Below are 14,657 nucleotides of genomic sequence, written 5' to 3' on the forward strand. Positions count from 1 at the left end.
GTTCATGCCCCAAAAATCACCTGCACACTCTGCCTTTGATGTCACATAACTTTTGATCTAACAATAAACTACATTTGCACCAGTGTTAATCTTGTCATCAAAGTCATTGACGAAAACGTTAGCTGACGAAGTTTTTTTTATTTCTTCAATGATAACGAATACAAGACGAAAAAGACGCATCATGATGATAAATAAACAGTTTTATTAAAGCAAACTGTTGATGAAAATATAACAAGAAAAAATAATACTTCAAGATATTAACAGTGCAAGGCTTAAACAGAAGAAAGAAATACACTGGCAGCCAAAAGTTTTGAATAATGTACAGATTTTGCTCTTATGGAATTAAATTGGTACTTTTATTCACCAAAGTGGCATTCAACTGATCACAATGTATAGTCAGGACATTAATAACATGAAAAATTACTATTACAATTGTAATTATTTTATTTTTTTCAGAACTTCTTAAACTACTTCAAAGACTTCCCATCAAAAAATCCTCCACGTGCAGCAATGACAGCTTTGCAGATCCTTGGCATTCTAGCCGTCAGTTTGTCCAGATACTCAGGTGACATTTCACCACACACTTCCTGTAACACTTGCCATAGATGTGGCTGTCTTGTCAGGCAATTCTCACGCACCTTACAGTCTAGCTGATCCCACAAATGCTCAGTGGGGTTAAGGTCTTTGTTTCTTTGCACACTCTAACCATTTTATTTTTTATAGTTTCATAAGTGGCTTTTTCTTTGCAATTCTTCCCATAAGGCCTGCACCCCTGAGTTTTCTCTTTACTGTTGTACATGAAACTGGTGATGAGCGGGTAGAATTCAATGAAGCTGTCAGCTGAGGACATGCGAGGCTTCTATTTCTCAAACTAGTGACTTTGATGTACTTATCCTCTTGTTTAGTTGTACATCTGGCCTTCCACATCTCTTTCTGTCCTTGTTAGAGCCAGCTGTCCTTTGTCTTTGAAGACTGTAGTGTACATCTTTGTATGAAATCTTCTTGAAAGTTTTTTGGCAGTTTCAAGCATTGTATAGCCTTCATTCCTAAAAAAAAAAAAAAAAAAAAAAAATGATTGACTGATGAGTTTCTAGAGAAAGCTGTTTCTTTTTTGCCATTTTTGACCTAATATTGACCTTAAGACATGCCAGTCTATTGCATACTGTGGCAACTCAAAAACAAACACAAAGACAATGTTAAGCTTTGTTTAACGAACCAAATAGCTTTCAGCTGTGTTTGATATAATGGCAAGTGATTTTCTAGTACCAAATTAGCAATTTAGCATGATTACTCTGTCTGACTATGCATGACAAAAAGATATAGTTTGGACTGTTTGAGTTTAACTACTCTATAGCTTTAGTTTAAAAAAAATAAAAATAAAAATAAAAATAACACAAAACAACTGTCAGACTTAAGTGGCAAAAGTACAAACAAATCCTGCACCAATTATTGAATAATAAAATTGGATTAAACAATGACAAATAATCAATTTGAGTCCATGTTAAGTGCAGACTAATGTGGCACCAAGTACAAAACAATACAATTAAATGAAACAATGGGAAACGATTTGAGTCCAAACAGTGTTACAGTGCAGTGAAAACAAATACTGTAGCTCAAATATTCACTGCTATGAGTAATAAAAAGTGCAGTAAATGTGCAGTTTGAACAGTTTGAATCCAAACTGATCTAAAACCAACTGGATGACACAGCTGGTAAAGAAACAATTCCAAATACTGTATAAAAAAGCAGTTTGATCAGTTCAAATCCATACCGCATACTACAAAACATCACAATTGGATGTAACAATGGTAAATAAACAACAATAACCTTGTTGGACTGCAGTTGGAAAAGTTTAGGCCAAATAAAAAAAAAATAATTAAAAAAAAAACCAAACAAAAAACAATTCCCACATTTGCTGGTACTGAGGTTAAGGTACAGATAGGTTTAAGAGTAAGGGTAGGGTTAGTATTAGGATTAGGGGTTAGAGTTGGGTTAGGGGTAAAGTTAACAGTATATCTACAAATGCAATTAAATGCAAGTACTTTAAATGAAATTACAATGCAACAACATGTATTTACATAATACGTACATTGTATCAAATGGTTAGGCACATAGTATTTAAGGCCACCTAATATAAAGTGGGTCCAAAAAATCTAGCACTAATTATAAAACAAAACAATTGCATAAAACAATGGCAAAGACACAATTTACTGCAGACTCACTTTTAGGACAGAAAGTGCAGGTTGAACGTCTACAGTCCAAATAGAGTTCACAAAAGTGCAGTTTGAACAGTTTAAATCCAAGGACATAAGGAACAACTGCCTTTTAACAGTTAGCTAGTTTAAACATCAAACCTCAGAAGCTTATTCTTCAATGACTGCACACTTGCAGAACACTGAGAGCAAAGGAGCATGAATAATTTCTGAATAACCTCAAAGGTGTAATTTACCTCTTTAGGGTACTCATTGTTAAGTGCTTAAATCAAACCAAAAAGTAGTGTAAATGCATTTGGCAGGTCATCAACATCATCAAGCACAATTTGCTCTTCCACCACAACAGCTATGCTCCTTACGTTTGGGTTGGAGTTTACTGTTGCCACATCATCTTCAACAACAGTCAGGGTACCAACTTTGAGTCCCTTAGTGAAGGTTTCCTCCTTATCTGTGTCCTAATGAAACAACCAATTGTGGGTCAAAAGCAATACAGTATAATGTTCTATAGACAAACAGATAATTTATCCTATATATCCTTTTCCTAACAGCGGTCATATTTGTGACTATCACCGGCAAGAAGCAATGGCAGTGAATGGAAAAACACCCATGAAACAAAGTAAAACATCAATAATTGCTTTTGATCCATGACACGTCTTGGGAAATACAGTATTTATACAGGCCTGAAGTCAGCAGTGACAAAATTTGAAAACAGTGCCAAATTTGACTTTTGAATTGACATTTACATATATTTTTTATCCACAATTCATCTTTGTACAGCAACGATTCTAATGTATGACTGGCAAGTAATCAAGCATATGTGGAGTTTAATTACTATTGTGTTTTACTTATGTTTTCATGCATTTAAAACTCTCTCTTTTGGAGTTAAGTTAAAAGTTCATTTTGTTATAAGTTCATTTAAATTTATACAGTAGTCGTTCACACAGAAAATATATACTAAAATAATGTTTACATTTTACTCTGATGGCATGAATAAAGTCTGTGATTCTTTTTGTACTGTATATATTGTTAATTGACTAACATTTGTATTGACACATTAAATATGTACTGTTTATTGACATTTTTTATTTTATGTTTATTACAATGTTTTACAGTTCATCATATACCTTTAGACAGTCTGGATGTTATGAATTTAAAACTGTCTTATGTGCATGTCCAATTTAATTCTATTAGACTCGATTATTAAGTTCAATTGACACACGTACTGAAAACTGCTACTAGTAAGTCAAAGCTAACATCTCAAAGCATTAGGCTAAATAATTTAAAATTTAATTTAAAAAACCAACAAGTGTTTTAACCCTGCTCTCCCTATTCATCGCTGTTTGACTTGGCAAAATGCAGCCTTACTACTTTAGAGATGTAAATTTATTGAAAGAAAAATAACATTTAAGTAACCAGCAGTATTACCATATTTTAACTTATATTCTGGAAAACACTGTACTTTATCAAAAAATAAAAAAGGAAAGTGTCAGCTACTTTTGCTGAAACAAAAAAAGATGATATTTTGGATGTCACTCTTATCTAATGCACCTGATTTAATTCCTAAAATCATTATTGGAGGCTCTGTTACCAAATTTGTTGCACTAGGTATGAGAGACATCCAAAATGTGCAGTGTCTGGGACCAGGAAATGGTAATATTGTCCTAAATTAACACTAAACTTTCACAGACTCCATAATGAAGCCTGTAAAACTATGAATTAGTAATAACTACTCAGGGTTGCTGCAGAGTTTTTAAAATTAAATTTAAGACTTTTTTCAAGACCTGAACAAATAAAATGAATACCATATCCCCATACCAAAACAAACCCACACAATCTTAAAATAAATCTTGTATCACAGACTCTTACTTAAACAGGCAGGGCCACACATTCAACATGGCCTTAACATTGCTTATCAGTAAAACAGTGTAGGCTATATTCAAGTTTAAAATACTCAAGACCTGTTCCCTATCTGTCACTCACTCGACGTTGGTGTCGATGTAGTGACACTAGGGGTCACTCTTGGGAGCCCGAGACACCTCTGGTCTTTGATAAAAGGCCAATGAAAATTGGCGAGTGGTATTTGCATGCCACTCCCCCGAACATACGGGTATAAAAGGAGCTGGTATGCAACCACTCATTCAGATTTTCTCTTCGGAGCCGAATGGTCATGCTCATTGAGCTGAATAGCACTGTTCATTCACCTCTGCTGGATCTGATGGCGCATTTCAGCGGCTTCTCCCTCCTCTGCACTGGTGCACTGCAGAGAACGCCCCTGGGCGCTTTGGAAGAAAAACTAGAGAGTATATTTTCTAAAAGAGCGTTTTTCCCCTCTAAAAGATTATATTTCTCTAAAAGAGCGCACACACGGAACGTCTTTTTAAAGACGCGTCTTTCTAAAGATGCCTTTCTGTTCGTGTGTTATTCCTGGTTGCGGTCGTTTTCTCTCAACTTCGGATGGTCACGATCGCTGTCTTTCGTGTCTGGGCGTGACCTACACGGAGGCAGCGTTTATGAATGGTTCATGTTCTCACTGCGAGAACATGACCATGGCAACGTTGCGGTCGCGGCTTGCTTTCGTAAGGAAGCAAGCCACCCCAGCGGCTCCCCGCCTTGGTCCTCCTACCTACGGGTTTGAGGTCAGCGCGGCTGGCACTGGGGGCGATTTGGGGAACTCAATGGGATCGCCTCCGCTGGGTATCCCCCCGCGGACCTCCCATTCCCCAGCACGCACGTCTGCCCCAATCGGGCTTCCAAATGAGTTCGCCGGCTCGTCGCACGGCGAGTCTGGCTTCTTGTTCGAGGCCCGCGAAGATGATGAGCTCTCGAGCGCAGCATCGGAGAGCGGGCTTGTCCAGTCGGACGCAGAAGCCTCAGCTGGGCTTCCCCCTTCGGGGACGGTCGCCCAGTTACAGGCCAATGCCGAAATGATGGACATGCTTTCCCGGGCGGCCGCGAGCGTCGGGTTAGAGTGGAACCCTCCGCTCTCACCTGAACCCTCACGGCTTGATGATTGGTTTCTGGGCTCGCGGCGCCGCTCAGACCAGCCGCACCCCGCTCCAGTGCCATTCTTCCCGGAGGTGCATGAGAAGCTGACGAAGTCGTGGGAGGCACCTTTTACTGCCCAACCCCGACTCCGCAGTTCCCCCGCTCTCACTACCCTTGATGGTGGGGCGGCCAGGGGCTATACAGCGATTCCCCCGGTGGATAAGGCGCTCGCGGTGCACTTATGCCCGCAAAGCACCGCCACCTGGCGTGGATGCCCTAAGCTCCCCTCCAAGCCCTTTAGGCTCATGTCATCCCTGACGGCCAAGGCCTACAGCGCTGCTGGACAAGCCACCTCTGCCCTGCACGCCATGGCTCTCCTGCAGGTCCACCAAGCCAAGGCACTGGAAGAACTGCACGAGGGTAGTTCCGCCCCAGATTTGATGCAGGAACTGCGCTTGGCGACCGTACCAGTACTTGGCGTTATCAGTACAAAGTCCTCCCTTTCGGCCTGTCCCTGTCTCCTCGCGTCTTTACGAATATCGCAGAGGCTGCCCTTGCCCCGTTAAGGGAGGTGGGCATTTGCATTCTCAACTATCTCGACGACTGGCTAATCTTAGCTCACTCTCGAGACGTGTTATGCGCACACAGGGACCTGGTGCTCTCGTACCTCAGCCGACTAGGGCTTAGGGTCAACTGGGAAAAGAGCAAGCTCCTCCCGGTTCAGAGCATCTCTTTTCTCGGTTTGGAGTTGGACTCCCTGACGGCGTGCCTTACGAACGAGCTCACCCAGTCGGTGCTGACCTGTTTGAAGGTGTTCAAACAAAAAACAGCGGTTCCACTGAAACTTTTTCAGAGGCTCCTGGGGCATATGGCATCCTCGGCGGTGGCCACCCCGCTCAGGTTGATGCATATGAGGCCGCTTCAGCACTGGCTCCAGACTCGAGTCCCGAGATGGGCATGGCGCCACGGGACACACCGCGTGGCCATTACGTCGGTCTGTCACCGTCTTTTCAGCCCTTGGACCGACCTCTCGTTTCTACGAGCAGGTGTTCCCCTAGAACTGGTCTCCAGGCACGTTGTGGTCACAACAGACGCCTCCAAAACGGGCTGGGGCACTGTTTGCAATGGGCACGCAGCCACCGGCCTCTGGACGGGTCCGCGGCTGCGTTGGCACATCAACTGCCTCGAGTTACTGGCAATTCTGCTCGCCCTGTGGAGGTTCCGGCCGTTGATCCAGGGCAAGCACGTGCTAGTTCGGACAGACAGCACGGCAGCGGTAGCATATGTCAACCGCCAAGGCGGTCTGCGCTCCCGCTGTATGTCACAACTCGCCCGCCGTCTCCTCCTCCAGAGTCAGCAGCACCTCAAGTCGCTGCGAGCCACTCAGATCCCGGGCAACCTCAACGCTACAGCGGACGCGCTGTCATGGCAGGTTTCCTGCAGGGAAAAGTGGAGACTTCACCCCCAGGTGGTCCAGCTGATTTGGAGTCGATTCGGTCAGGCACAGGTGGACCTGTTCGCCTCCCAAGAATCCTCCCACTGCCCGCTCTGGTACGCCCTCACCGAGGCTCCCCTCGGCATAGACGTGCTGGCACACAGCTGGTCCCCTGGCACTCGCAAATACGCGTTTCCCCCAGTGAGCTTACTTGCACAGACTCTGTGCAAGGTCAGGGAGGACGAGGAGCAGATCGTCCTGGTAGCACCCTACTGGCCCATCCAGACATGGTTCTCGGACCTCACGCACCTCGCGACAGCTCCCCCCTGGCAAATTCCCCTGAGGAAGGACCTTCTTTCTCAGGGACGGGGCACCCTCTGGCACCCGCGCCCAGACCTCTGGAATCTCCATGTCTGGTCCCTGGACGGGACGCGGAAGACCTAGGTGGCCTACCACCCGCGGTGGTAGACACGATCACTCAGGCTAGGGCCCCCTCTACGAGGCACCTGTATGCCTTGAAGTGGCGTCTGTTCGCTAAGTGGTGTTCTTCTCGACACGAAGACCCCCAGAGATGCGCAGTCGGATCAGTGCTTTCCTTCCTGCAGGAGAGGTTGGAAGGGAGGCTGTCCCCTTCCACCTTGAAGGTGTACGTTGCTGCTATAGCAGCACACCACGACGCAGTTGACGGTAAGTCCTTAGGGAAGCACGACTTGATCATCAGGTTCCTAAGAGGCGCTAGGAGGCTGAATCCCTCCAGACCGCCCCTCGTTCCCCCATGGGATCTCTCCGTAGTTCTTCAGGGCTTACAGAGAGTCCCCTTTGAGCCTTTGCAGTCAGTCGAGCTTAAGGCACTCTCCCTGAAGACTGCCCTCCTGACTGCGCTCACTTCCATCAAGAGGGTAAGTGACCTGCAAGCGTTCTCTGTCAGCGAAACGTGCCTGGAGTTTGGTCCAGGCTATTCTCACGTGATCCTGAGACCCCGACCGGGCTATGTGCCCAAGGTTCCCACCACTCCTTTTAGGGACCAGGTGGTGAACCTGCAAGTTCTGCCCCAGGAGGAGGCAGACCCAGCCCTGGCGTTGCTGTGTCTGGTGCGCGCTTTGCGCATCTATTTGGATCGCAAGCAGAGCTTTAGACTTTCTGAGCAGCTCTTTGTCTGCTTTGGTGCACAGCGGAAAGGAAGCGCTGTCTCCAAGCAGAGGATCGCCCACTGTCTTGTTGATGCCATATCTATGGCATATCTCGCCCAAGACATGCCGCCACCGGTAGGGCTACGAGCCCATTCTACCCATGGTGTAGCGGCTTCTTGGGCTCTGGCCAGAGGTGCCTCTCTAACAGACATTTGTAGAGCAGCGGGCTGGGCAACACCCAACACCTTCGCAAGGTTCTACAACCTCCGGGTGGAACCGGTTTCGTCCCAGGTAGTGGCACGCAACCTAAGCGGATAAGCCCGGGATAGCCTGCCGGGTGTATCGCTTCCACATAGCGCCTTCCACCTCCTTTTGAGCTGAAGACGTGCGCTGTTAATTCCCAATAGTGTTCACAAAAGTTGTTCCCTGGTTGACTTCCTCCGAGCCCTGTGGCAGTCGAGTTTTCGGAGAGACTCACTGCCGGCCCAGTACACGCGCTAACTGAGAGCCCGGTTCTGGGGTAGGTGCTCCGCATGTGGCGGTTCCCTGTAAGGCTAACCCCATGCGATCTATATTTTCCGCTAATTCGTTTCCCTGCTGGCAAACTGCATCTTCCTTGGGCAGAGCCCCTCTGCCCCAGTCTCCATGTTGTAGTACCTCCTCCCCCATTGGGCAGGATCTACCTTGAAGGCTCTCCACATAGTTGGAAAGACCATGTGACGTATTTTTCCACTTAAATATCCCCCCCCTCTCTGGGGTGAGGTGTGGTCTCCGCGGTGTCCTCCCCTTGGGAGGGACACCCCCCGACTAGACCTGGAGGCCCAGTCGGATAATCCCCCTTGCATACCAGCTCCTTTTATACCCATATATTCGGGGGAGTGGCATGCAAATACCACTCGCCAATTTTCATTGGCCTTTTATCAAAGACCAGAGGTGTCTCGGGCTCCCAAGTGTGACCCCTAGTGTCACTACATCGACACCAACGTCTCGTTCCTTCCATCAGGGAACGGAGGTTACACCAGTAACCATGACGTTTTCCACAAATACAAAACATTAAAATTGGTTTATGGCCCATTATATAAATAAATACAAATTAGAGGTCAACTGATATTGGATTTTGCAGATATGACAATGTGATGAAAGGCAGTTAATCTGCCAATAGTTTGTAAAATTGGTAGCCTGTATTAAATGTTCTTAGTCTTTCCTTCCTGTGATGGGGAGGGCCAGACAGAGGCTACAAGAGTCAAAATTGAATTAAATTGCAGATGCAGTTTATGGTGCAACCAAAATACCAATAACCAGGGGAAAAAATATTTTATTCATAGCGCAGAACTTTTAACTTTAAAGGCTGAAATACGCCGTGGACTCTTATTTTGAAATGTATGCGCTTCACTGCTTCCAGCTGCTCATTCAAACAGATAAGGGGAATAAAATGTGCACTCCTACAGTAATCTACAATGTATAACAATGTAAACAATTAAAAGTAAACATTGTCATATTTCATCAACATCACCAGTTGATCATTAGTAATCATTTGTCATAAATTTCTGATATAGCCTAATGATTGCGAACTGCTCTGCAACAGCTGGAAACACTCACAAGCCCCCGCGTGCTTGGAGAAAATACAACAGTGCCGCATTTTCACTTTGAAGGACGCAGCATATGCATTTATTTAATTAGATTGTATTCTTTTGAAGTTTGATAATCACATTAGGTCATATCACGATTCATGTCTTTCCTCCCCCAAATTTAAGACCTCTTTAAATAAAAATTAAGACTTTTGTTGTATCAGTTAAGATATTTAATACTTTTTCTGACCTTAAATTTTGGAAAACTGATTTAAGACATTTTAAGGATCCGCGGGATCCCTGCTACTTTAGCAATTCTAAGAATGAGACTTATTTTATGCACATTCTCTATTTTAACCTTTTTTTTCCTTTTTTTTTTTTTTTTTTTTTTTTACCATTAGTGACTGCTCGTCAAATGGAGTAAAAAGGATATACATTCTAAATTGTATACTACTTATTGCCATTTGACAAAAGAAACATCCTCACCAGCTTCTCTAAAGAACAACCATATCAGGCATGACAGATCAGATAAAAACATTACCAGACATGTTCGCAGTAGGTTGTCTGCTTTTTCTTTTAGCGACAATGGTAGGCCGCAAACTGTTGTAGATTTCCGGTGTGCCAGGATATTAGAGGTCTGAAAGAGAAAATAGGCAGCAGGGAAAAAACCTATCATACATTTAAAATTAGGAGGTAACTAATGTTGCTGTCTAAATTCAATGAGTTACCCATTCGTCAAGTCTGTCCAAGAATGTCTGGATGTCTTCTCCCAGGGCTCCACTTCTTGCTCTATAGAGTTGGATCAGCTGTGGTGCAAGTGAGTCCAAGGAACTAAGAAAGGTCCTTCTGAGATCAGCTTGAGTGACTCTGAATAATTCTGCACATATCTGTAAATTACACATGCCATACAAGAACATGGTTAAAGGTGCAATATGTTAAAATTTTCATGTAATATTCACCATTTTTTTGCCAATGTGTGAACGGCTTGTAACACAACTTAAAAAATTAGCCCTTCCCGGACTTCCTAGGTTGCCTATTAAAGCCTGTAGACTGATTTTCATGCAAAGGGAGCAGGTCGCTTTTGCCGGGAAAATCCAAAGGATATGATGTTTATGCGTGCTCCCGAGAGCCTTGCCTCAGACAGTTACTTCTCTTCCACTATTCAACAGCGACAACAAACTGCAACACTAGGTAACGTTATCTTAGAGATGGAATCCAGCAAACGTCCGGCTCCCAGCACAACACCGACTCCTACACAAACTCAAAGTAAAACATTTATCTACTGAATCCCATCTGGCTAAGCGGGAATATGATCGTGGTCGAGCGAAAACTAGAGTGAACATCGGCAGGGCATTTGATTCCTGGGGGGACCTTCGTTCAGTTTTGGGGATCAAAACCGACCCTGAATTGGTGTTCTTCTTATTGGACAGGTAAGCTTACATAACTGCAAAGCATGTGAAATATAGTGCCATAATGATTGATCTGTGTAATTTTAGCTAAACTACAATAACACATGAAATGAATGCTAGACAATGTTCAAGATAATGCAAAAAGACCCATTCATTAGTGTAACGTAACTTGGTTATACAGAAAATATATACATTCTATTATTACAAAACAACAGCGCATCGATATCAATACTGAATTGTGTCAACATATTTATAATATACAGTCTATTTTATAACCAGCTACTCTCATCATCCACCAAATTTAGCAAACAGCTATTGATAAAGCTGGCAAGCAAGCTAACGCCGACATAAGCTATCCTATAAATTAAGTCAATGTATCATGCAAAGGAAAGTGATTACTTCAAACTATAGTCTCGCATAGCCAGACCTATATCCACACTTTGTTTTGGCCCTGTTCCAGCACTGGAGAGTCAAATATAATATACAGTCTCAAAGTTTGTAGTAAAACAATCATAACTGTGTAATTTTAATTATGCTACCTCATCTGTCAGCATTATGTCAGTGAATCACGTTCAGTCTTTTTGTACGTTATGTCATTGTTTTGGTCGATGCTCGCTAGCTCGCGTCCCTATGAAGTGTGTGCACGAGCAATAGGTAGCTGGCTTCAGTTCACTTAACGGCCACAGGTGTCATTAATAACAAGGGTTTCTGAATCTTACATACTGCACCTTTAATAAAAACCAATACCCTAAATTTTAACTTGCGCTTGAAAATAATAAATTCACTTGCCTTTTCTGGCATGAAGAGTCCTGGCCATCTCTCCATGACCGCACCAACAAGTGGTTTTTCTTCCACTATCTCTTTCCTCTGGATTGAAAATGATGAAAGTGATGCTTTCGACTACAGTGACTGCTAAATGATGAAATCAGATTTGTTTTGAAATCGCACTGGGCAAAAGGGCACCTCACACTTTTATGATTTTTAAAATGGCTCCTAATATGATTAAAGTAATTAGATGTTTTACAAATTTCCTTGAAGTCACACAATTCACAACTAAACGTTAAGTGACTGTCATGTGAAGATATGCGTTTATGTGATCTGGAAAGTGTATTACTGCGCACTTAGCAAACTAGATTAAGAGTTATTAAGAGTAACATTACCTTTGTATTACCTCAGCACAATCAGTACATGGATTTAATGTCAAATAAATACTTTTTACATTTGTTTCAGCTACATATTGTCTCTCTTATCTCGTTTTTTTTTTTTTTTTAAATGCAAACAGTTTCAACACAGTTATAAATTGTAACTACGCAGGACCTTTGCACCTTGTAGACTAATTAACTTACATGCAACAATTAACTTGTGCACATGTTTAAAACTGTTTAAAAATCTAAAGATTGAACAGATATATTAAGCAAATACATATCTCTTGAATAAAAACATGAGCTTAATTTGTATCACTTACCCTGTTTGAACGTTTTATTTTAAAAGCAGACAGTAGCACCAGAACATGAAGAGATAACTTTTTTTTAACTTTATTGTCCCCGAGGGGCAATTGTTTGCGCTACAGTGGTAAAAAAACATAACATAACATGCAAAATACAATACAATACAATACAAACGATACGACAAAAAAAAAAAGAGATGTTGCCCAAAACTTGAAGCCACCTACGCAGATGTACAAAAAAATGCATTTTATGAACAAATATTATTCAAATTCTATCGTAAATTAAAGTGTTTTTCAATATTATACACGGAAGAACACTTACCAAAGTCAACACATGATATGTAAAAGAAATTAACGCCGTGTGTGGCAATGCTGGAGCACACATCTTAGCTTCAGTAATCAAACTGCGCATGCTCAGCATCCTGGTGAGCTCAATCTCATGAACAAACTTGAGGTTGTTTGTTTTCTCAGCTTTAAAAATTAAGCTGGTCATACTAATCAGTCTAAAAATAGACTTTATCCACTTTTTTTGAGTAATCTCAATTTTTTTAAAGTTTTACTGACAAAACGCAAGTTGGATTATTTATAGTGTACTCAAATGTTTCTGAAAATCAGATGCATTGAGTCTTTCATGTTATACCGATTCAAAGAAGTAAAAGAACACAGTTTTGGTCTCAGTGCTGTTGAACACAACTGCTGTTCTTGCAGCATTCACCGACACAAATCCTTCCAAACTGGATTTATCCTTTAAAAAAATTTGTCATCTGAAGCTTGATTTCCAAACATGCTTTTGCTGCATACATCAACCATGCCACGCCACTTCATTCCACTTAAAAAGTCAAAGAACACGACAAGCTCTTTGATGGTGTCGGAATTGTCTCGGCAGGTCGATGGCTCCTCCAGACCCCCTGTGGAATATGTAATTAGACTTCATCCCACGTTGAGGGCAAGAATCATACATGGTGTCTTTCTGGGGGGCAGGAGGTGATAAAATTATAACACATCTCTTTAAATTCCACCCCATGCAAGGTAAAAATGAGATTTATTCTGCAAGACCAAGCCGGGATGAGTGTGTATGTGTGGACCGCTAGGCCTTCATAGCAATTAGGCTATGGAGAGTGTGGATGAGAGGCAGAGAACGAAATATGGAAGAGACAGGCATCAGGAAAAGGCAAGCACAGCATCCTCAATCGTCTTGTGCGTTACCTTCATTCCTCCTGCTAATGGGCTCCATCATCATTCCTGGGCATGTACAACCAGAAGCCTCTGAAACTCATTCTAATGCGGCCTGTTAATGTGCTGTTCAGGTGGAGTTAACTACCTCTCATGTATTCAGAGAGAGGGAGAGATAGCAGAGAGTGGCTGAAGAACACATACTTACACACACATCAACATACCACAGTGTACGCCTATAGCATCTGTTCAAGTCACGGTGCCTTTGTATGAATTAGAGGCACTTTAAGACTTTTTAAGACTTGATTTACATTGATTCCATTGAATGCCAATGAGGGTTTGACCATCCGACTGTGACATTTCATAGGATTAGTGTGAATACATCAGCATTTTTCAAACTATAGATCTTAACTATCATACGAAAATGGGTCTTATGACGCTTAGGTCGGAACAATCAATGCTAAATGCAAATAATAAATGATAACTAACCATATACTTGTGCAAGGTAATATAAATAATATAAACTAACCCTAACACGACTTACAAAAGGGAAGAGAAAATGGTTTCCTGATGTCAAAAGCTGTGCAACCAATCAAACTCTAAAGTATTATGGTGCAAATTGCTTTATTACTTGATAAAATCTAGCCAAATTAGGTACATGCCAACATGGATAGGTTGTGTGACATGCCGTCACCTTCAAAACAGTGAACAAAATGGTGCGAGGTAAGGAAAATACATCCTAGACTACATTAAATTTAGGTTCACTTGTAATGATGAAAAACGTCCTGGTTACTTGTGTAACCTCCGTTCCCATGGAAGGAATGAGATGTTGTGTTGATGTAGTGACACTAGGGGTCATTCTTGGAAGCCTGAAACATCTCTGGTCTTTGAAAAAAGGCCAATGAAAATTGGTGAGTGGTATTTGCATACAACTCCCCCGAACATACGGGTATAAAAGGAGCTGGTATGCAACCACTCATTCAGGTTTTGTGCTGAGGAGCCGAGACAAGATCCTGGCCATTTCAGCGGGTAGTCCAGCATTGTGGCAGGAGGGACACAACGTCTCGTTCCCTCCATCAGGGAACGGAGGTTACACAAGTAAGCAGGATGTTCCCTATCTGTCACTCACTCAATGTTGTGTCGATGTAGTGACACTAGGGGTCCCTATAAGAAACGCCACAACTGGCTGAACTGTGTTACGTGAACTGGTGGTGTGTGATGGGCAGACCACTGTGTGCCTCGTAGCCAGCGCACCAGGCCGACATGTAACCTCCCCCAATGCTGTTATGAGTGTCGA

At 42.8% G+C, this 14,657-nt stretch overlaps 1 long non-coding RNA gene across 1 annotated transcript; it reads right to left on the bottom strand.

Annotated features, from left to right (window-relative positions):
- Positions 1 to 240: 240 nt before the first annotated feature.
- On the bottom strand, positions 241 to 10,195 carry LOC127446529 (uncharacterized). The gene is made up of 3 exons (XR_007898219.1): positions 9,873 to 10,195; positions 2,573 to 2,668; positions 241 to 1,046 (listed from the first exon to the last, which is right to left on the bottom strand). It is a non-coding gene; the product is annotated as an uncharacterized LOC127446529 (long non-coding RNA).
- Positions 10,196 to 14,657: the final 4,462 nt, after the last annotated feature.

Source organism: Myxocyprinus asiaticus, chromosome 9 (assembly GCF_019703515.2).
Source record: "Myxocyprinus asiaticus isolate MX2 ecotype Aquarium Trade chromosome 9, UBuf_Myxa_2, whole genome shotgun sequence".
NCBI classification, from domain to species: Eukaryota; Metazoa; Chordata; class Actinopteri; order Cypriniformes; family Catostomidae; genus Myxocyprinus; species Myxocyprinus asiaticus.